The sequence below is a fragment of the Etheostoma spectabile genome, chromosome 5, assembly GCF_008692095.1.
Source record: "Etheostoma spectabile isolate EspeVRDwgs_2016 chromosome 5, UIUC_Espe_1.0, whole genome shotgun sequence".
Classification (NCBI taxonomy): domain Eukaryota; kingdom Metazoa; phylum Chordata; class Actinopteri; order Perciformes; family Percidae; genus Etheostoma; species Etheostoma spectabile.
Window position 1 is genome coordinate 31,634,081 of NC_045737.1, and position 22,092 is coordinate 31,656,172.

Here is a 22,092-nt window from a genome sequence, read left to right on the forward strand (position 1 = left end):
AAGTTATATTTAAGGTAAGCTTGGAGACACTGCCTTATTTAATCATTAAATTAATATTTCCCCTAAGCACCGCTGGCTGCTACTAGAGGCCAATCTTATTTCTCCATGTTGGAGGACGGCTCGTTTTGATGAAAATGAGTTTGTAGCTGGTTGTTAACCTTACTACTTTGGGAAAGATCAAAGTCATTTGTGATATAATATCATTTCGCTACAGAGTAATTGATCCCGGAAGTTTGAATCTGTGAATATCTTTCTAACTTTGCTTACATTTGTAAAACTAAGGGAACGGATTATGAATCTGTGCACACGGTTTAGCTTTTTTCTCAGCTGACCCCAGGGGGGATCCGTAGATTATAAAGTTCAACATATTGTCGCTTTAAATCTTTGCCATCTTTGATCCTGGAGAGGTAAAACCTGGCACTTTAAATGCGTATGTGTAAATGGGAGTGTTACCATCAGGACACAACTTGACAGGAGAACTACCCAGGCACACTCCACCTGACATCGATTCCATTAAGCGTAAAACAATGAAACCGGAGGAAGCCAAGCCCATAGGCCAACTCCCATGACCCTTTCTCATATCACGCCAAGACCCTAAAAATCAATGGAGCAGTAGTACACAAAAATCGCACCTACTAGGAAAATTCATAAGCTGTGCGTTTTCTCCTTGAGGGGTAGGAGAGCTGGCGGGACGGAGAGAGTAAGAAACTGTATGTTGCGGAGTGCTACTGGACATGGTGAGGGCAAAGGCTCGTAAAGTGGGTTATTATCTCTGCGAATCAATGAGATTACCTGAGCCACGGGGGAAACAACCAGCATTACATCAAGCTCAGAGCTGGACCCCAGTACTCCTGCAAGACCACCTGGATGCTGAAGCATGGGGGCTAAGATTTGCTCTGCGTTATTAAGGGCTGCAACTAACAGTTAATTCATTAATCAATCAATTATTCTACCTTTTTGTTTCTCGATTGATCAAATAATTATTCAGTCTATGAATAATGTCTTGAGATGTCTTGTTTTAGCCAACGCACAGTCCAAATGCCAAAGATATTCATATTACAATGATAGAAAGCGGTCAATCAGTTGACTAATGGTGCAGTTGCTTGCATACATTTACACGCCCATAAAGTTGATGAAAAAGAGGAATAAAAAAAAAACATCTTTTGGAAATTTATCTTAATGCCTTAATTAAAAAAAATTAGGAAAATCCAACTTTTTAAAGGGACCCCCCATTTTCTTTGTGGATGAATAATGCATTGTAAATAAATAAATGTTCTTCCTTAAAATACAGGAGCAAAAGTATACACACCTCTATGTTAAATTCCCATAGAAGCAGGTAGATTTTTCTTTTTAAAGGCCAGTTATTTCATGGATCAGGATACCATGCGTCCTGATAAAGTTCCCTTGGCCTTTGAAATTAAAATAACTCCCCCATCATCACGTACCATTCACCATACATAGAGATCGGCATGGGGAACTTTCCATAAGATCATCTCTCAATGCAAATCAAACCAGCTATTAGGCTAACTGAAATAACACCATGCTTATCTCAAGGTATAGTGAAGGGTATGTGATATGATTGGGTGTATTTAAATTCCAAAGGCCAAGGGAACTTTATCAGGATGCATAGCATGCTGGAGCCATGAAAAAACTGGCCTTTAAAAAAATCTGCCTGCCTCTATGGGAATTTAACATAGGGGTGTGTTTTCACTGTATTTTAAGGAAGAACATTTATTTATTTACAATACATTTTTCATTCACAAAATAAATTGGTCCTCAAAAGGTTTGATTTCCCTACATTTTTTTAATCAAGGCATTAAGATCAGTTTCCCAAAAGATGGTTTTTCATTCCTCTTTTAGCATGAGTGGGTAAACTTACACAAGCCACTGTATGTGAATTTAACTAAATGCATATAGTGCAGTACAAAACACTCATCTATTTCCTTGTATGCAAATCAATGTTAGAATTAATCTTTTCTTTAAACTACTATGTTTAAAAATACATCAAGTGAAACCCCAAAAAATCCAAAGTGAAGAATGTTCGTCTCAGAAGCAAAAGTTTGCCTTTGGATTAAGCCATGGAAACTGTAAAGCAGCCAAGCGGGATGACAGTTTTCCCACCAGTTGCAAGTTTGGAAAGTTCATTAGATAATATTCAGGAAAATTGAGAGGGTGACAGGTAAGAAGGGAGCGGAAACAGCTTGAGAGGCTGGATTGAACCTTCACCGAGGGAAGGCATTTAACTGGATGACCGCTGTTGAAGTGTATAAGCACTCTTCCATAGGGTTCCAATCTACGGCTTCTTCATAGTGTGTGTCGTTGAGTATATAAGACGAGATTTCCATTTCCTTACATCAGCCTGTGGTGGTATTTGCAGATTGGGTAGCAGCGCAAAAGAGGCTGAAATTGAATTAGTTTCCATATATTGTCCTCTCCTCCTCTTTCTCCAGCTAAGCCCTGTGGTCTATCCACTGTTTGCCTTATGGGGGAGAAAAGTGAGGGGGGCTTAAGCTGTGAAGGCTGGGGCTTATGCTGTCTACCATCTTACTGGTCACACACAAACACACTCATACACTAATTCTCTCTCTCTCTTTAACTCACTAAAACACACAGACACACACACAAACACACACCCTTGCTTCAGGCATTACAACCAGGCAAGTCCCGTTTGCATTCAGACGCAAACTCAATCACACAGTCGGTACACACATATTATAGATGCACTTTTGAGCTCATGGTAATATCTTCCTTCACTCACACTATCACATCTCAGCATGCATACTTTGCCGTAACTTTTGAAAGAAAAAGAATGCTTAAGCCACTGCTATTTTAGGCTTAAGTCCATGGAGAAGAAGGATTGAGATGACTTGGGTTTGTGTGTTTATATACAGATTCATATGGAAATGTGTGTCTCTGTGTACACAGATGTATGTATGCCTATGTACAAAGGTGTGTGTAGTACAAAAGGGTCTTATCATGTATCAATAAGCTGCTGGATGCAATGATGTTTTAGTTTTAGATAGGGTTGCAACAATAGATAGGTACTTTTTTTAAATCCCGAGGGAAAATTCAGGCATCCCAAAAGTTAGAAAAAAAAAACACAAAAAAACCTACCCCAAAAACTCAATGGACAAAGTGGTTTATGAAACTTTTTCTATAAATGGCCTTTTTTCTTCTCTTTCGTCTTTTTCTCCTTTTTCTGCCTCCTTCTCTCCCCTCTCTCGCCTCGCGTCATTTCAGCATGTATTTTAATACAGCGTGCTTAAGTTCCCCGTGGGACTCAAAACACAAACTGTGGGGTTTTAAAAAGTCCCCCTTATTTTTGGCTACCTTTTTTTTTTTTTTAAAAGAAGTGGACTTTCATGCAAAGATGGTGTGTCGTCTAGGGTAGGGAAAATTTTTTCTCTGAGGCCCATCACATCCAAATGTGCCCTTGCCCCGGGATAAGGGACTGATAAGCAAAGGGGTTTTTAAAGCTCATAGTGCCAAAATGACTTGGGGGGCTTTTTTTTTTACATTTTTTTTTCAAAGTGCATTGCCGGCCCCCCTTTTCCCCTTCTCTCCGTTCTCTTTTTCCCCCTGTCCCCTCTCCCTTTCCTCCTCCCTTCGCTCTCTAGGTGTGAATGGAAAATGGGCCTGTAGGTTATGTGGGGTTGATGGGGTGGGTTTGGGGCCCGATTTTGGGGGTTTTAATAGTTTAAACCCCCTGCTGTGGGGGCTATATTTGCACACTCTTAAAAAATGTTTTGCCCACCCTTTTTGGGGGGATGCCCAGGGAAATGTACATGAAGCTCCTTATTTTTTTTCCATCCTTTTTTGGCCCCGCCCGGGCTGTTTTATTAGGGGATTTTCCCCTTTCGTTTTTCTAAAAAAATTTTTTTTTTGGATTTAAAATTTTTGTGATTTTCAGCCTTTTTTTCAAGGTCTTGGGGGGAATTTAATTTTAAAAAAAAGGGAAGGGGTTTTTTATTTATTTTAATATAATTATTCCAAAACTGAGGGCTTTTGTTAGATCCTAAGACAAGTTTTTTTCCTTTTTTTCCCCAAATAAAATACAAATTTTTATCTGAATGCCACAAACAAATTCCTGTACAACTGAGCCCCAAAAAACACTAAAAAGGGGCGTCGCAATGTACCCAAAAGTGATGGACCTTTTCCAAAGCTTCCAACAGAGTGGTTTACTACAGACCCAACAAGGGAAAAAAAACAGCTTGCACACATTTTACAAACTAAATTTAAAATACGGGATTAACCTGACCAGGGCTTTATACATTGGGAAATTGGAAACCCCCCTAAAAAGGTTTAGCTTTAAAAAGAAAGAAACATAAAAATTTATGGCCCATTCCAACTTGTAATCCAAAAAGGGTTGGAAATTTTTTTCTTTTTTTTTTTATCTGATTTTTTTTCTTTTTTTTTTTAAATTTTTGTACGGGTTTTTTTTTTAAAATTTTATGTCGGGGGCTGGAAAATTGCACCTCATTTGGGTTCAAATTTGCCTTTTTCAAACTTGAAAAACGCGGAAAGGGAACCCACTTGAACTTTTGTCGTGTATTTTTTTAAAAATTTTTTTCCAAGGATTTTACTTAAATTAAAAAGCTAATTTAACCAGGCCCTCCAAGGTTTAAAAACCCTCCCAAAAGCCCTTAAAAATCAGTTTTCCCGCTTCTTTTTTTGCAAAAAAAAATTTTTTCAAATCAAATCAAAAAGTATTTTTTCAGTTTGAACAATGCCATTTAAAATAAATTTAGCACTCTGCAAAGTTAATAGCAATGCTATTATTTAGATTATTGGTCTACGTTTCAGTTAACAATAAAACTGGAAATTATAAAGTTTCTTTTTGGAAGGTCACCCACTGACTCATTTTTTATACATCTGTATATTTCTGAGATAATGCCACTGCTAATCCCTTGCAAGGTCAGTGCTTGTATTGGATCATTGTACCCCACTGTTTATTCATACTTCCTGCTGATGTCATTTCCTCCTGCTGGCTATGACCTTTGACCTGTCATTTACCTCCTGTCGTTGCCATGGATTAGTCCACCCTGGTGGCTGCTGTCCAAGAGAATATCCCTATTGTTATCTCAGTAGGACTTTCCTGCTTACAGGAAGGTTACCGGAATATCTAAATGCAAAATCTATTTGTACTTAAAGGCCACTTTTCATTTGGATTCTTAATATCCTCTTTCATCTTCTTTTCTCAGTCCTCACTTTTCTTTGGATCCTGAAGTCAGTTTCTTTGATTTTTTTCACCCTCATCCCCTTTTTTTTCTCTCTCTCTGTCCATAGGATGTCTTTTCCTGCTGTTACTCCATTGTTTGACAAACATGCTGTACATCATCCAGTTGTCAGGGAGGGGCTATAATACATAATGCACCGGCCATGTTTAAATGGCTTAGCTTATGACTCTTAGATGTGTTTCAACAGCAACTCTGGCAAACAGCCACAATGCCACAAGAGATGCTGGCCCTTCCCCCTCATCATTTGATCAATGGCGCCTATAAAACAGAGCAGAAACCCTGCCATTATACTTTCTGTGTGTGTGTATGTATATAGTATAATCATATGATAAAAGGTATATGTAAATCACTGCTCTTTAAACATGGAAGGCAGTGGGGCGTTGCTGTCGTGGCACAGCTGTGATTTACTGCAACACAGCATTGTGCTTCATTCAGCATGAGTGTGTTTATTATATTGTGTAAGATCTGCATGGGATTGTTCAATTGGCAGTAAGGTTGCTGCACCCACGTAAAAAGAGTTATTTTGGATGGAAGCTCATTATAAACATACAGTAAAATGATCAATAATTGTAGGAGGTTTGGCTCCAAAAAGCAGCGTCATAAGTTGAGTATGTTGTCTTCATGTAGACAGACAAATGCTTTTCTGGAAACAAGACTGGGTTTTGTCAGAAAGCTGTGTACCTGTATATCTCACACACTTAAATCTTTTGCTTATGAACTTTGAGAACAACAACTCGTTTTTTTTTTTTTTCAGGAGAATATCCCACGGCACTCGCATTTGTGTAAAATAAATTAATATTGCTTTCAATTACTCGCCCAAAACAAATCAAAGAGACTATTTAAAATGACTTAAGGCTACCAGTAGAGTAGCCCTGGCTTATGAGTTCAGGTTAATGAATGTAAAAACAGGTGAAAAGTGATTAATTAAACTCCTGGGGATGATATAAAATATACAATGTGGATTCATTCAAAGTTAATTGAAATCAGAATGAAATAATTGCTTCAAGATGTATGTAAGGTAGGTCCCCTTCGCTATGCTGACAAAATCTGTAGTAAGAAGCAGTCCAGATACTGGGAATGGCCAAGACCATTTTGAAGGGAAAATGACTGTAAAGCAGTATTGGTTCAAGTATGAATGCTAGGAGCCATTCTTAAAGTCAGTGATGCCAGGAAAGTCAATCTGAAAAAATGTCAAATGATCACATTTTCAGCAAATGGATACTTAATCGATGTGAAAGGAGAAATGGCCCTTTTTATGTGATACTTCCAAGGCGGCATGTCATGACATAACTATCGTCTCTGCCTCATCCTTCTTCCCACACTCGTCCCCACCTCGGTGGTCTTGTTCGGTACTGGACTCAGCCCACACCTTGTCTCCTCTTTACATATTGTAATCTTTCTTTTCCCTCACCTCCTCCTATCCGCTCTCATTCTGTTATCGGTACGTCCTGTAAAGCTTCATTTACAGAGGAGCCGTAATCAGATATGTACCAGTGGAGGACAGTTTGTGAGAGCAGCGTGTGGCCTGATAGATAGCAAGGCTTAGCAGAAGGGGAGCACATTGTAAGCCCTCAATTATATGTCTGACACCCAGACGCTGGAAAGAGACACTTGAGAGGCCTGCTTGTGTTTTTGCTGATGTGTCTGAGTGTCATCCCTGAGTGCGTTTGGTTGCATGGCGTTACATGCTTACTGTTAATGTGTGGAGTGAAAGAAAGGTGGACATAAAGAAAAAGTGATTGCAGACCACCAGGTCAAGCTGAATAAAGAGTGACTTTAAAAAGTACTATTTCTATCAACAGTTATCCCTTTTTCAGGCATTCTTGAAATTGTGAGATATGACTAATTAAAGCGCAAGTTTAGTAGGTTTCAAGTAAGTATATTCTGCAATACATTGACATCAAATATATATATATAGCAAAATAATGTCACCAGAATTAAGTATGTGGCAGTGGAATTTTTGCAAAATCTTCTTAAACAAGTGTTATTTCAACCAGAATACAATGTGGAGGGCACGAGGCATTATGTAGATCCAACCCCTTTCTATTCTACTTTCAAGGCCATTCAAAGCTTATGGTTAGGCTCTGTAGTGTCGGGCCCACAGAGACACCAGGGCGGAATCAGATAAAGCATGAAAAGGTGAGCACGGGAGAGCAAACAATAAATAGTGTTTGAACATCTCGGCTGCTGGACTTCACTGCTTCAAGGCTGCCTGCCTCTGCAGATAGAATATTCATCTGCTGCATTGTCCCGTTGAGGCGTGTAACCTTAGCGGAAAAATCACAGCGCAACTCGACCTTGCTTTTCTGCTTCATTATCGTGTAGCCTCCAGTACAAACAGAAAAGCTTTATTGGACGCTAATAATTTATAGGTTGTTTTTTTTGTCTATCGTCTGCCCATTCCTCGAATTCCTTGACAGTATCCTGACAGTAATTGCTGGTATTTAACATCAAGTGAATTACAGTGACTTTTTGTCGCCATCGAGAGTTGACTTTTTTTTTTAGATGCAGTTAACTCAAAGAACTACTACAAACTACTATTTTCTGTGACTGTTATTGACACTCTTCATTTTAACCCCACCGGTCGTCAGACACCGACTACCAAGAACCTGGGTCTGGGCCTGGGTCTGGGTCTGGGCCTGGGTCTGGGTCTGTCCCAGGTTTCTTCCTAAAAGGAGTTTTTCCTCGCCACTGTCGCGCTGTTGCTTGCTCTGGAGGGAACTACTAGAACTGTTGGGTCCTTGTAAATTCTGGAGTGTGGTCTAGACCTACTCTATCTGTAAAGTGTCTCGAGATAACTCTCGTTATGAATTGATACTATATATAAAGTTGAATTGAATTAATTCCCAGGCATCTTCTGCACAAGGCTCCAAGGGGAGGTTGCCATTTATAATAATAATAAATTATTAAGTAGTAAAAAAATGTACTACTAATAAGGATTCTAATTACCTACCTGCCTCTGCCCATACTTAACCATTAGTGGCTGAATACAGTTTTCAGGTATTGTCAAAGCCAATATTCAAGTGTCTTTAATATGTGAGCAGACATTTGCATTAAATTAGCGGTAACTTACATAACACTATTCATTAGCAAAAATAGTGTATTGCAGTACGAATTTGCTAATAATGTCAGCCAAAGTAATGAAATATTAATACACCTCATGCACTGTCCAGTGACACCAGAATATGTTTTTGCTGCTCTCTTTTAACCAGAGTAGCTTTCCAAGTGAGAGACCACAAGTGGTTAGTGACCTGTACATAGATAATTAATATTCACAACGCATAAAGTTTTTTTATGCATGACACTCAAACAACATAAGAAGAAGTTTGAAAAACTAAATAAATAATTGTCAAAATCAAAAATCAAGTCAGTGCTGTGATACAGAAAGGTCTTCTTTGCTCTTGGTTTGGTTAACCCTTCATGTGATCTGCCTAAACAGCACCCTGTATCACACAAAGGCAACCATTCAGGCCCGGGGGTTGGCAGGAAGACAGCTATTACAAGGTCAACATTACCTTTATTACTTCCTATTAGTCTACATTATGCCTCATGAGAGATTTTACATAAACACACACCCACACAGAAACACAGGCTTACAGAGCTATAAACTCACCAAAATGGCAGCTGGGATTCTGCTTCACGCCAATAGACATGCCCTGGGGAGCACATATAAACAGAGGCTCTGTGTTTTTCTGTTTATTGTTTGGTTATAGGCTATGACATAGTCATTTTGTTTTTTTTCCTCCATCTACTTTCTGAAACGATTTGTGGGATGGAAATTGTAGCTGTCGTCTGAAAACACAGTCATATGTTTTCAACTGTACTGTAGCATTTAGGAGACATACATCACCATGCCTGCGAGTACAGTCACTCAACCAACACACACAAGGCAGACATTAACAGTGTATTTCCAGCACTAATGAGAATGAAACCTCATTTCTTTGCTGTAATTGTGGATGTGTATTTTCCTCCATTTTCTCTAAAGACTGTGTTTGTGAGACCCGGGGGCCCGTCGATTGTTTTGAGTGCCTCTCCACTCTGTACGGCTGGGCTGTGCCGCAGGTGCTCAACAAAAGCAGCCCCATTGGAATGCAGAAAACGCGCCTCCATTGTGGCATGAGACACATTTTATCGACACCTATTTCTCCACTCCTCGGAGTACAGTCAGATGTATCTGAGTGGCCTTGGCTTCTGGCTAACACCGCAAAATGAATTTATACGTACATTTTCACAAACGTACAGATGCACACAACCTGTCTTTTCTCACACCCTTAAATGTATTTAGAAAAAAAGGCATTATGTCGTATTGAATGGGACTGGAGCCAGCTGTATCGTTTATTGAGAGAATACATTGGAAGTGGTTTGTGTGTGTGTCTCTATTGTTAAGTCAAAAAGGTTGAAATGGACTTTTCAGTGGCTGCCTCCACTTCCTCCTGCTATTCAGTTAATTATCAAGTAGGCCTATGCCGACAACATCCATTCATATCAGTCCTGTCTTTTTCCAGAGAAATACTACAATGGGGGCAGAAATATGAGATGCTTAATAGAATATGGCATTTACATTGACAGTCAAACCATGAAATACATCTCTTTTTCCGTCTCACTCCTACTCAGTCTCCCCCTTCTCCTGTTTTTACTCTTTCTTCCCACTTATTATTCACAGACCATAGTCCATTGCTAAGTGCAGGTGAAAAAAGCCATTAAGTCACTGGCTGGGAGGCTTGTGTGTGAAGGAGGGAGTGACAGGAAGACAGATTGCTGCACATTCTGAAACATGACATTCTAATCGGTGTGCATGTTAATTAAGAGACTTTATTGAAATGTTTCTTGTGACCGGAGAAATTGGAGGCTTAATGAATGTTCACGTTAAATGCATGCATGCAAACACTCTGTGTGTGTGTGTGTGTGTGTGTGTGTGTGTTTGTGTGTGTGTGTGTGTGTGTCTGTGTGTGTTTGTGTGTGCGTGTGTGCAGTAAAGTGCCTAGCCATACAGAAAAACCATTTAAGGCTGTACTTGATTTACATTTGTTCACATATCAATATTTACTTCTAGGTTTTTTTCCCCATCTCTCAGGATCACAGACTTGTTTCCCTTAATTCTCTCCTCCAAATGGTGAAGTCAAAATTGAGCTCTGTATTTGGTTTCATTTGGCTCGCTCTTTAATTTTTTCTTTTTAATCCCAGCAGGGATTTGGCGGTGACACTTGTGAACAGGCGTCGCTGACATTCGGAAAATATATTAAATTTCCACCATATGCTCTGAGTAGAGGCACCATGGCAAGTTCTGTGTGTGTGTGTGTGTGTTTGTGTCTATGCATGAGCGTGCATGTCATTTGAGTGTTTGCACATGTGCTCTAAGATAGATACACAAACACTGAACTGACTCGGATGATTCAGTGTTGGGAGTATCCAAAGTCACATTTTAACAAACGCTTCCCTACAGTCTTAAAAGCTCTAATCTATAAAACGTTTGTATAATCATAAAACATATAGGCCTTATGAATAGTAGTGTTGGGTTGATGAGGATGTGAGGATGATGGTGTGTGTGTGTGTGTGTTGGTGTGTGTGGTGTGTGTGTGTGTGGGGTGTGTGGGTGTGGTGTGTGATATAAAGTGAAATCCACTGCCAAATATTTGAGGTTACGTCACTTCAGTCAGAGCCAGACCCAAACACTTGTAGAATTATCAACTGACCTGACCTTCCCCAAAGCTTTGCCCTCTATGAACATGTGTTTTTAACCACTCATCAAACAAATTGTAGGTTGCATGTGAAAATTCAATAGTAGATGAGTGGGCGTTTTGGGAGGCGAGTGAAATATGTATCATTATTTTGACACCTTATGATTTTGTTTCAGGAACATACAGTGATTTGAGGGAAATCCTGTTGATTGGACAGTTACATAGACATGTTTGGGGCTGGTTTCTAGGTAGCTAACAGATAACTCTGTACAGTTTGCACATTGGATGTTTAGGGCTTGTCACTTGAGGGCAGATTTGAGGCCCGCATGCTCAGATTGAAATGGTTTACAGCATAACGTGTCATACTGAAATTTGTGAAATCCATGGAATAATAATCTTTTTTCATTACAAACAATAACAGAAGATGGGATTCATTTCAAAAACGTTTTAGCTACGTATCTATGGTTGTTTGATTGCTAACGTTAGCTCCAAATGCCATTCAACTGACAGCCTTTGTTGTGTTTGATGCTAACTTGTAGCTAGCAGTGAACCAACTTCGTTAAGTAGATCCATTTTTACTGTATTGACATTACAGAAGTCTCTCGTTGGCATCTTGTAGGCTATTTGTTGCTAAGTGATGCGTGCGGAACTCACATCTTCACTCGTTGCAAAGTGACGCATACGCGACTCAAATCTGCACTCGACTCACATTGGGGATTGACAGGGCTGATCAACACAGACTGCACAAATGTCCAATGGCTTGTTTAGTGATTAAGGTTAAGTCAAAATATATACACCCAACAGAAAGGCCAACCACTATCCTACTTGTGGATGATAATGCAATTGCATGCAGGTCTGTCGTTCCTCTACATAAGGCAATACCATGTGCCTTTGTCGTCCCTAACCTAGTCAAGAAGAACTCACCCATTATTTTTGTTAAAATAACAAAACTCCTCCCTGCATCCTCAGGTCCTCACAAAACGTGTTTTTATGGCAACATTGACCTTCATAAGTCACAAAAGAGCATATTATTTTTTAAGATTATTTTTTGGGGCGTGTTTAGGCCTTTATTTCCAAAGCACAGATGAAGCCATAAAAGGGGAGAGAATGGGGGAGGGGATATTACATGCAGCAAAGGGCCTCAGGTCAGAGTCAAACCTGCAACCCGTGCGTCAAGGAGTAAACCTCTATATATGTGCGCTTGCTCTACCGACTGAGCTAACCTGGCCACAAAAGAACATATTCTAACACTCACACCACCATTTCAGGGTGACAGGAGCTCAGTCCGTAGAGAGTTGGGTCGGGAACCAGAGGGTCGCTGAAATACGGAGCATGGACTGGTTGCTGGCGAGGTGCCAGTTCTCCTCCTGGGCACTGCCATGATGCTTTTTTGAGGCGCCTGTCCAGCAGTCTCAGACCTCTCACTCTGACATCTCTCCATTCGTGCATGTATAGGACCAGAGCACATGTGTGAATTTCAGGCCTGTGTGTAGTGTGTTCTAACAACAGAGTTTAAATAGATTCATTCAATTCAATTGCCTTCCAATGTGGGAGCAACAGTGGACTCAGGTACTACTGGCTCTTTCAATCAATCCCCAAATATCAAGGAGATTTTTTCAGCTGAACTGTGTTAAAGATGCAGTGACTTACCCGGGACAGCTCCTTTAGGCTTGGACCCTGAGAGGGACTGGCAGGTGTGTCTGAGTTAATCCAAGTCAAGCAAATGCAGTACTTCCTCCAAGAGAGGTTCCAGTGGTTCCAGAGGGAGAGAAGAGTTGATTCCATTGGATCCGTGCTCCCTTTTGTTCAGCTTCTATTAAAGGAAGCTCTCTCACATTCTTCTGTCAATCGCCATGTGCCAGAAGTCAGTCCTAATGTTGTGTTCAAGGAGAGATTGGTTTTCAACCACTCTGCTGAAACATTTCCTACAGGGAGTGAGGTGCCAGCATCCTGTGATAAGTGGAGTTGGTGGTGGTTCTTGACACCCTTTCAAATGAGCTGTTAAAGCTGTTGGGCAGTGTCTTTTTTATTTATTTTTGTTTAGCTTTTATCAATTCTTTCAAAGTGCTTGCAGCCACCTCCAAATACCTCTGAGCACCAGCAATGTTTCTTGAGAGCCTGCTGTCTGTCTTGTGCAAATACCTCATAACGCTTCAGGTTAAAATTTTACAGAGAGGTGCTACCCTTGTCAACTTTCCTTTTCTTTATATAGATTAACTTAACTCACTCACTCACTTAACAGCTGACCAAATGCAGTACATAGTGGGGAGGTTTAGAAGGAACTAAATAGACTACTTTGTGAAAACACACCATACAGTATGGCCAATGAATCTATCTTTCAGTCTAATTTTTTGTAGAGATTTTTACAATTGCATATTTTCCTCTAGTAAGAAAGCTGGCTACGCAGGCTGATGATAATGCAATAGAGACCTGCCATGTTGATGTGTTACATAATCATCCCACAGAAAACCCAGTAATGAGTCAGACATTGTGGATGAGAAGTGTGCTGATCCTTGCCCTTTTAAAAGAGCAGCCCATTTAAGGTTGTACGTTTTTTGACACAAGATTAGTTGCTAATCCTATAGAACCCATTGGCTAAACATGTTCTCATAGATCTATCATTACAGTAAATAACCATTTTTTTCAGAAAATACCATGATTAATGGCATTTACAGGTGATCTGTGTTTACAAGGGAATACTACAATGTTGTAAACCTTACATTAACTCTTTTGTACAGTATGTTTGTGTTGTGTTACTGAACGATAGGTTGATCACCACTGTTAGACAGTGCTAAATAAAATAATGAATGAATGTATCAATGCAAAAATGCAAGTGACTGCCACATCTTGCAGGCTGAATGCCATCCACATTTTACAGCCTGCCTTCCCTACCAAACATTTGAGCTAATGGATCTTGCAATTAGCAGCATCCTAATCGCAAATTATCTGACAGTATGTCTTTTCAAGGGCTTTGTCACGGACAACCGAACAGCCAGGTTACATGGCGGCTGCGGATGGAGGACATGGAGGATGTTGATTGACAGACCAGGGACAGGGTGACAAACAAGCTCTATCCTCAGCACCGGCTATTGATTTCAGCTCAGAGGTCTGTGCCCGATATAGCAGCAGTCAGGGTCGACCAGCCACCTACGCTAGAGCTAGCAGGCTATTAGCCTGGAAAGGGAGATGCAGGGGAAGACAATATTATCGTCATGGCCAGCCAGAATCAAGGATATGATACGTGTACTGCAGCTTTATGATATACCAGGAACCGATCATGCCCACAGGGAACTGTGCAGAAGGCAGAGAGGAATCTCATTGTGTTGGACCCATAATTCTTACTGAATGCTATTCAGGCAATGTAATATTATTATTATTATTATTATTATTATATTTGTGTGTTTGTGTGTTGTGTGTTGTGTGTGTGTGTGTATATAATATATATATATATATATTATATATATATATATATATATGTGTATATATATATATATATATGTATATATATATATATGTGTATATTATATGTGTGTGTGTGTGTGTATACATGTGTATATATATACACAGTGTATAAAAGAAAAAAAAATACTACATATATTAATTGATATATATATATAATTAATATATATATAATATTATATATATATATATATGCACATATTTTTTTTTTTTTCTTTTCTCAAATATGTTTATTGCTGAAACCTCAGAAATTATTACAGGCTGTATTGGGAATAACAAAGGGTAGCAGGTTTGACATTTTCTTGCTTTTGAAACAAAACAAAAACATAGAAATACATACATTCCTACCCATTCCCCCCTATTATTCGCTAATAGTTATTGAACTTCTGTCTGAGCATTTTGAACATTATTTTTGAATTGAATGGCAACTTAATTGCACTGCTTGAATTCAGCTTAAGTCGCTTCACTATCCTGATGAAAGAACATACATATTTTTGCATAGACATTGGTAGAATGCAGTTTGGAATAATGTGATCTGACATGGAAAGCTTACATTGCTGGAATTTGGTCCATGACTGTCTCCTCCATTTTCACGCACGATTAACTTCACACAGTGCCAGGAAGAACAACTGTATGTGGTTACCTAGATGGCAGCTGCTTTCTTCTGAATTAAGTACTTTTTTTCCTTTTCTTTCCATCACTTTTGTTTTCATTTTTAATACAGTTTTCATGAAACGTGTGCACTACGTGCCAAAGGTTAGAGCTGAAGCAGTGTTACAGCCAGAGGAGTTAGCTGACCCTCAGTATGATCAGCTTTTTTCTTTTTTCCTACCCAAACAGATACTTTATTTGTCTTGCAGTTACTACCTTAGAAAAAGAAACTTTTCCTCTGTTAGCTTCAACAAACCGACTGTTGTTTGTTTAACTGGGTGTAATACCCCGCAAATACACGTAACGTCTAACACTGAGGCTTTATTTTGTGTTTTGCCTCTTGTCAAAAATGACATTTGACAAAAAATTTAAGATATACATTCATACGTGTATATGTGATGTTTGCATGGATCCATGACAGTGTCTTTCGCTCGATTTGGTTCTCCATTGCACCCCTAATGACTAATGGGGACTTAGTTCCAATGTAAACATGGGAACGCCAGGCCATGCAGACACACCAATCTGGCCTGTTATGTCTATTTGCCTGAGGTCTGTATCAGCCTCAGTCATGCTAGATGTCTGAAGTCTATGGTGGATGGGGTTAGAGGATTTACTTTTTTCTACCTGGAAAGACACCTCCCTCTATACAGCATCACACACAACACTGGTGCCCATAGCATTTTCATCTGTTTTGTAGAACTCATCACAGTCAATGCCAGTGTTTTTTCAACATGCAGCCCTCTCATTATCTTCAGTTGGCCGCTGCTGCTTTGATCCGTAACAATGTACCGTTACTGCTCTGTGCTGCTGTCGCTGAAGCATATTTTTTAAATAGGCATATTGGACCTGAAAGTACATCTGTAGTTTTGTTTAAGGTAGATATAGTTCAAATGCCCTCTACTCAAAGTCAGGACTGCTTTCTCACCTTGTTAGGGAGTGAATGCTCGGTGCACAGCTTCTCTGGTGAAAACCAGCTCATCTGTTGTGTCTTAAACCTTTCAGAAATGCTGTTGAATAAACCCTGAACTTGGGGAATTGTGCAGACAGCACTCTTTTATGGAAGTGACCAGTGGGCTGATGAGATGCAATTGGATTGCATATTTGAAACACTGATGGTAGCCTTATTTTATGGAAGCTGTTTTTACTGTGCCTTGGAGTTTTGCCAGATTGGTGTCTTAGTGTAGGGAGTTACAGTCCTCCGGACTCAAGTTATATGTCCTTGTTCAAAGGAGTAGGATGGGTCAGATTTTTTTATGTACTTTAATGATGAACGGATGAAAAAAAGTCAAATAAAGTGAATTCATTTACACTTTATATATGGGCTTGTTTGTGATGCGCAAAGTCCAATTTAATCAAAAGTGGTTGTATTTTAGATTAAAAGCTGACATGGATCGGCTGGTTTTTAAACAAATTAAATGCCGTGCTCATCTGAATTGTGTGCTGGACAGTCTAGGGAAATGTGCTTTACGCTGGTATAAGCATCTACTGCATAAATTAATGGGCCTTGAATGTTTCCCACAAGTAAATGAATTACCACTTAGGCACAGCTTTGTCATACAGGCCACACAAGCTCTGTGAAAGAAATAGATTGAAAATGTGCTCAGAAGTAAAGTCCCATTTTCATAGGTGCCTTAAGTTATAAAATTGGAAAACCTGCAAGAATAATGAGGCGATTTTAATCTTAAAATGTGTGAAATATGTCTGTACATACTGTAAAATACACACTGTAACAACATCCGTGGCACATGTCTACACAAAGCACGGGACCTTCTGCAAATGCAACATTTTATTGATGGTGGTAGCCGACACAGGAATGATGAGTCTTTGGGTCAATAAGGGTTAAATGATGCCATCTCTCTGACCATACATGCCACTTCTCTGATTGCACACCATTTTTTTTTGTACCCCCTTGTTCTTTTGCCCCTGCGAGGTTAATATGCTACCCCTTCTTACATTACCAGTCAGATCTCACTAGAGATGCCACTGTGTCACACACATAAATACCCACACATCACACGCAGCTACACATCAGATGTTCTCTGCCTTATGTGAACTTGACATAATCCACATAGTCTTGATCTATGTTCGCTGTGAAAGCCTGATTGCCAGGTAAATTAAATTAGCACTCTGGTTTTTTTTTCTTACTTGAAAGGCCCTTTGTTTGTGTTGTGTGTTTTTGCTGTGCTATAATCAGGGAAAAGGCAGACAGCAATAGATAGGGGAGATCAGTTGAAAGAAAACACTGGTGGGTTGCACCTGAGTATAGGTTTTGAAAAAACAACAACCAGAATGACAACCTGTGATGTTGGGGAAAACGAGCTAGAAAATCCGGACATCGAGACAATATTGCTATGATGTGCAGCATAGTGGATATTTGAAATAGGCAGAGGCTGGGCTGGAGGGTTTTATATGACGAGTTACAGTAGCACAGCGCCAAGGCCTCATGCTTTTACGATGGAGTCACAGTTTTCAATGAGCCAGTCCATTTTTCACAGGGACGAATTGCTCCTGACAGTCCAATGGCTAGGCCAACATCTCGCAAAATGTAAAAGGTCTGGCGCAAATGAGGTCTGACCTTATCAATAGCTGGGACCCATCCATCTAAAGGCAGACCCCCTGTCGCCTCGCGCAACAAGACTGCTTACCTTCTCCCCCCCTCCCTTCACCGTCGCCTTCCATCTCTGAATTGCTCCCTCGCTGCTATAAGGTTCACTGTGCCTATGCACATTTCTCTCTGTGTCTATGGGCAAATGGCTCTTTCTGTCTTGGACTGAGAATCTGGTTGTTTGTTTATCCATCCGTCACTTGTGATATCTCAGTCACCACTCACTGGATTTTGATTAAACGTGATAGAATGAGGCAGGTCTCCACTTTGGTCTGGCAGTTTCACAATCACATTGATTTCTGTGGGCACCACACTATTATTTTGTCCCTTGGTTATTTGCAGTATCTTAAACACAAACTTTTCAACTTGGTCAAAATTGTGGGAATAAGTGTTTCTCACAGTTCTCACGTTTTCAGATGTACATGGATTGAGGGAGCCCTGGAGAAAGGGGAAGGTTAAGAACAAGTGCATTTCAGAATTTTCAATTCACAGTTATTATTTTCTTTTGAACTTTCTCAATCAGGGCTCCCTTAATAGGCATATACCACATAGTCCTATGATAAATTGTGTCCATGATGACTTGGTATCAGTCCTGCCTTTTGTCCCTCATCGGGGCCTTACTTACTTACTTTCATTTTACTATTCTTTTTGTGCTTTCTTTCCAACCACCGTTCCTTCCACAATCCTTCCCAGTTTAACATCACATCCATCATGCAAAATCAGACAGCAGCATGGCAGTACATGTACATGTTTACATGTGAACTCACATGTACAGTATTGTGTGTGTGTGCGTGTGTGTGCGTGTGCGTGCGTAGCCTGCACGCAGGAGGTGCTCTGTATTCTTGATGAATTATGCATGATTGTCAGGGGACTAACAACAACTATCTGGAACTCTTTATAGCAAGAAACTAAAGCATTACAGACACTGCATCATTTTGTCATTATAGTATATGCAGAAAGACAGAAATGAACCAGGTCATTATAGATGCAACATATTTGAGAGGATAAAGATAAAACAGGAAAGCTACTGCAGGGTCAAGTTTGGGAGCCATAAATCGGCCCATAAACAGTCATGTGGTAGCTCAGTAACACTAAAGTTTTTCATGATCAAAATTTTGCTTTTCTTTACTCTAAACCTCATAAAGATCCCATGTATTGCTTTACTTGTTTCTTGGGTCTGTTCTGTATCAATAGTCTGAAATGACACGGTGCATTCCGGCAGTTCATTTTATGATAAAGTTTAGGATTTTACCATTTTGTTTTATCCACTTAATTTAAAAATGACATGTCTACCTGTGTTTAAGTTATTGACTCTCCACATTTCCCAGGTTGCTTTTTGATTTGCTTTGAGTAACTGGGAGGAGGAATGATACAATAGCTCAATCTTTTCAAGGATTTTTTTGTACATGCTCACTTTTCCACTATTAATAACTAAAAGCATTTTTCCAAATGTGATCACTATTGTGATGGAACTAGGGTCAAGCTCGTGAAACTGGCCTTCGAAAGGGACAGTGGATATGACCCGTTGTGAAGTGAACTCGCTCCACGTCTGTGTATGTTGTAGCAGTGACTGTGTGCTGAACTAAGCTGAACAGACCTGAGCTGAGCCTGGCTGGGACTTTGGGCCCTCCCAGAGGAAAGCCAACCAGCTCATACAGTCAGATCTGCACCAACTAGACGAGACACTTTGGACAAGTTAAACACTGATAAATCTGCATGTCAGTATGATTTAAACCTCGGCCGCTACTTTCTGTCGACGTTGTGTCATATCGCCGCCCCCGCAGGGCTCATATTGTCCGCCACGTGGCTCTTTAAGAAGCAAGGGATGATGAAAGAGTGAGAGGTAAGTGTGACAGGCTTAACTTGTGGAAGAAAAAAGAACAAGCTTTGATTAATTGCTGTGGAGATGATTGTGAAGGGAGATGCTGAGGGTGAACGGATTCGACAGTAGGTGTGTATGTGTCAGTGGTATCGGCTGTTGGCACGCTTGTGTTTGTGTTTACATGTGAGCAGGTATCAGCTGCAAAGTGTGCATGTATAAACAAAATGTGGGAGGAGGCGTAAAGGAAAAGTATAAATAAAGCTATATTCCGGCTTTGTGCTGCTTTTGCCAACAAGACAACAAGCATGGGGCCAAGAAACAATGAAAATAAAAACAAAGGCTTTTACTTTTACAATTCTGAAACAATTTACAAATTAAAATAAATGATTAAAGTAGGCCAATATAATGCTATAAAGAAATCAATTTAAATGTCTACAGCCCAATATCACAAATCACAAACTTGCAAGCTTTACAATCTGTACAGCATACAACTCCTTCTATCCTTGATTCGGATAAGGAAAAACTCAAAAAAAGCTTTAACGGTGGGGGGAGAATTTTCTGCTTTTATTATCTTTTCTTTGGCAAAGCAAGCCGTCTGTGGCCATTTTTCAAGTTTTAGCACTAAAGGCCTCACTAAAGGGAAGATAGCACAGGAATTAATGTCCTAATACAGTATTTAATTCATTTACATCACATTCATTTAGAAGAGCCAACTATGCTGTCCTGAAGGAGAAATAATATAAATCAACCATCTCAAGGGAAAAGGTATTAAGAGGCATTTTGGACTCAAAAATCCCCTGTGAAAGAAAAAGCTGAACACCCTTATACAATATCAAAGGTTTTAGACTTTTTGAGCCCTATCTTGCACCCGGCACTGCACAGAAAAAAAACAGAAACAAGAGTCTTTTAGACCCTCTGCCCATCTGTGCGCCCATAGGCCTGCTGGTCTTACAGGGAGGTGTGTTCAGGTACATTCTTGGCGTATCGCTATCTTGAGACAGCGGAAAGGGATCGTGCCATTGACCAACAAAAACCTCTAATGTCAACTCAGCATTTCGTTATTATTTTAACAGCGCATTAGTAAAATGCGCCTAGGCTCGTGCACAGGACGCACACGCTTGTTACACACTCAGGGATGCGCAGCAGCACACAAAAAAAATAATACAAATATTACAGTGTGAACTAGTATTATGATATGATCTACTCACGCTCTTTAACTTTATGCAGGAGCAGATCAGATTACACCGGATAACACGCCACTTGGCTTAACCCTCATGTTGTCCTTGGGTCAAATTGACCCATTTTTGAGTAATTTTTCTTTTTTTGTCACAAAAAAATGTGCCGTCAAAATAAGCGCTGGAAATATCACCATTAAAAAAATATAAAAACTTTGGGAAAAAACACCAAAAACATTTCAAAAAAAGCATTCACAACATTGAAAAAGTGACAAAAAATATGGGGAAAGGAGATATTGTTGAAAAAACGTTGTTTTTTTTACGGTTGACGGGAAGACAACACAAGGGCTAAGAAAGTCGGCGTGCACGTTTCCCCGAAGTCATGATGTAATGTCGATTAATTAATCGATTTAGAATTTAAAAACAATCTCAAAGAACAAAATCAAATTCTCTAATGTTCCCATCTCTACTCTTTAGCACGATAGAACAAAAAACTTCAGCAGCGTAACTACAGTAAATACATAATGAAAGTACAGCAAGGTGGTTGTAGAAGATTTCAGCATGTTGTGGGACTGCACAGCAAAAAAAAAAGCATCTCCTGCGTGTCGGGGCTCTGAGGCATTGTGTTGTACACTGGGAGCAGGCCTTGGTTTTTAAAATGTCTGCAACTCCAGTTTGATGAATGATTCAACCTTACCTAAGCAGGCTGCATTGTACTAATTCCCCAAACTGCGCAAACATCACTCCAGATGGGTACAAAACATTGTTTTACTAAATAATCCACTTCCCACCCCCATATTCCAGCCAGTTAATGTGGGCCATTAGCGTCCATGCAGGATAATTGGCCATTATGTTCTATTGAGCAGCAGTCCATCCAACATTGTCGACTGGTCCAGAGTACACATTACATTAGCTGATTACAGTTTTCTGAGCTTCAGGACTCGCAAGAGTTAATTGGAGGGTGGGAGTTGTTTAGGTTTGGGGGTTTAAACACAAAGAGGAAGGTTGTATTCATTAAATACAAGATTTATCTGTTTTATAATTTACAAAATGTTTGGGGGTTAGACCATCAAATCTACTGGTGCATTTTTTGACCACATATTGCTTGTTGGCTTGTTGTATTGCCAGTTAACCTATACACAGCTATAGATACTCCTTTATGTAGCAGATTTTAGTATAAAAAAGATATAAAAAACTGAAAAGAGCAGTTGAGACAAGCTCTTTTTTATTGTATTTAAAAGGTTACCGTGTACATGTCTACCCTCGTTTTTTGAAGGTTGTCTTAGGTTTCTCAGTGATTTACCATACTGGGTTGCCTAGGTAGATAGTTCCTTCTTTCTTTGTTTCTTCCTGCTACAGACACACACACACATGTATATTTCACATACTGTACACAGGGGTAGCCTCTAAATCATTCAGGTGTGTGAAACCTTTGCCTCTTCTCTGCTTCTCCATAATTAATGAA

General features: G+C 39.7%; 1 protein-coding gene and 2 long non-coding RNA genes across 5 annotated transcripts in view; 2 read left to right on the plus strand and 1 right to left on the minus strand.

Annotated features, from left to right (window-relative positions):
• fbxl17 (F-box and leucine-rich repeat protein 17) overlaps positions 1–22,092 on the plus strand; it is a 235,529-nt gene that overhangs the window by 168,027 nt on the left and 45,410 nt on the right. The window lies entirely within an intron of this gene.
• On the minus strand, positions 371–20,449 carry LOC116690117 (uncharacterized). Its single transcript, XR_004332173.1, has 3 exons — positions 20,365–20,449; positions 16,071–16,074; positions 371–382 (listed from the first exon to the last, which is right to left on the minus strand). It is a non-coding gene; the product is annotated as an uncharacterized LOC116690117 (long non-coding RNA).
• On the plus strand, positions 12,634–20,444 carry LOC116690115 (uncharacterized). The gene is made up of 3 exons (XR_004332171.1): positions 12,634–12,643; positions 13,033–13,038; positions 20,363–20,444. It is a non-coding gene; the product is annotated as an uncharacterized LOC116690115 (long non-coding RNA).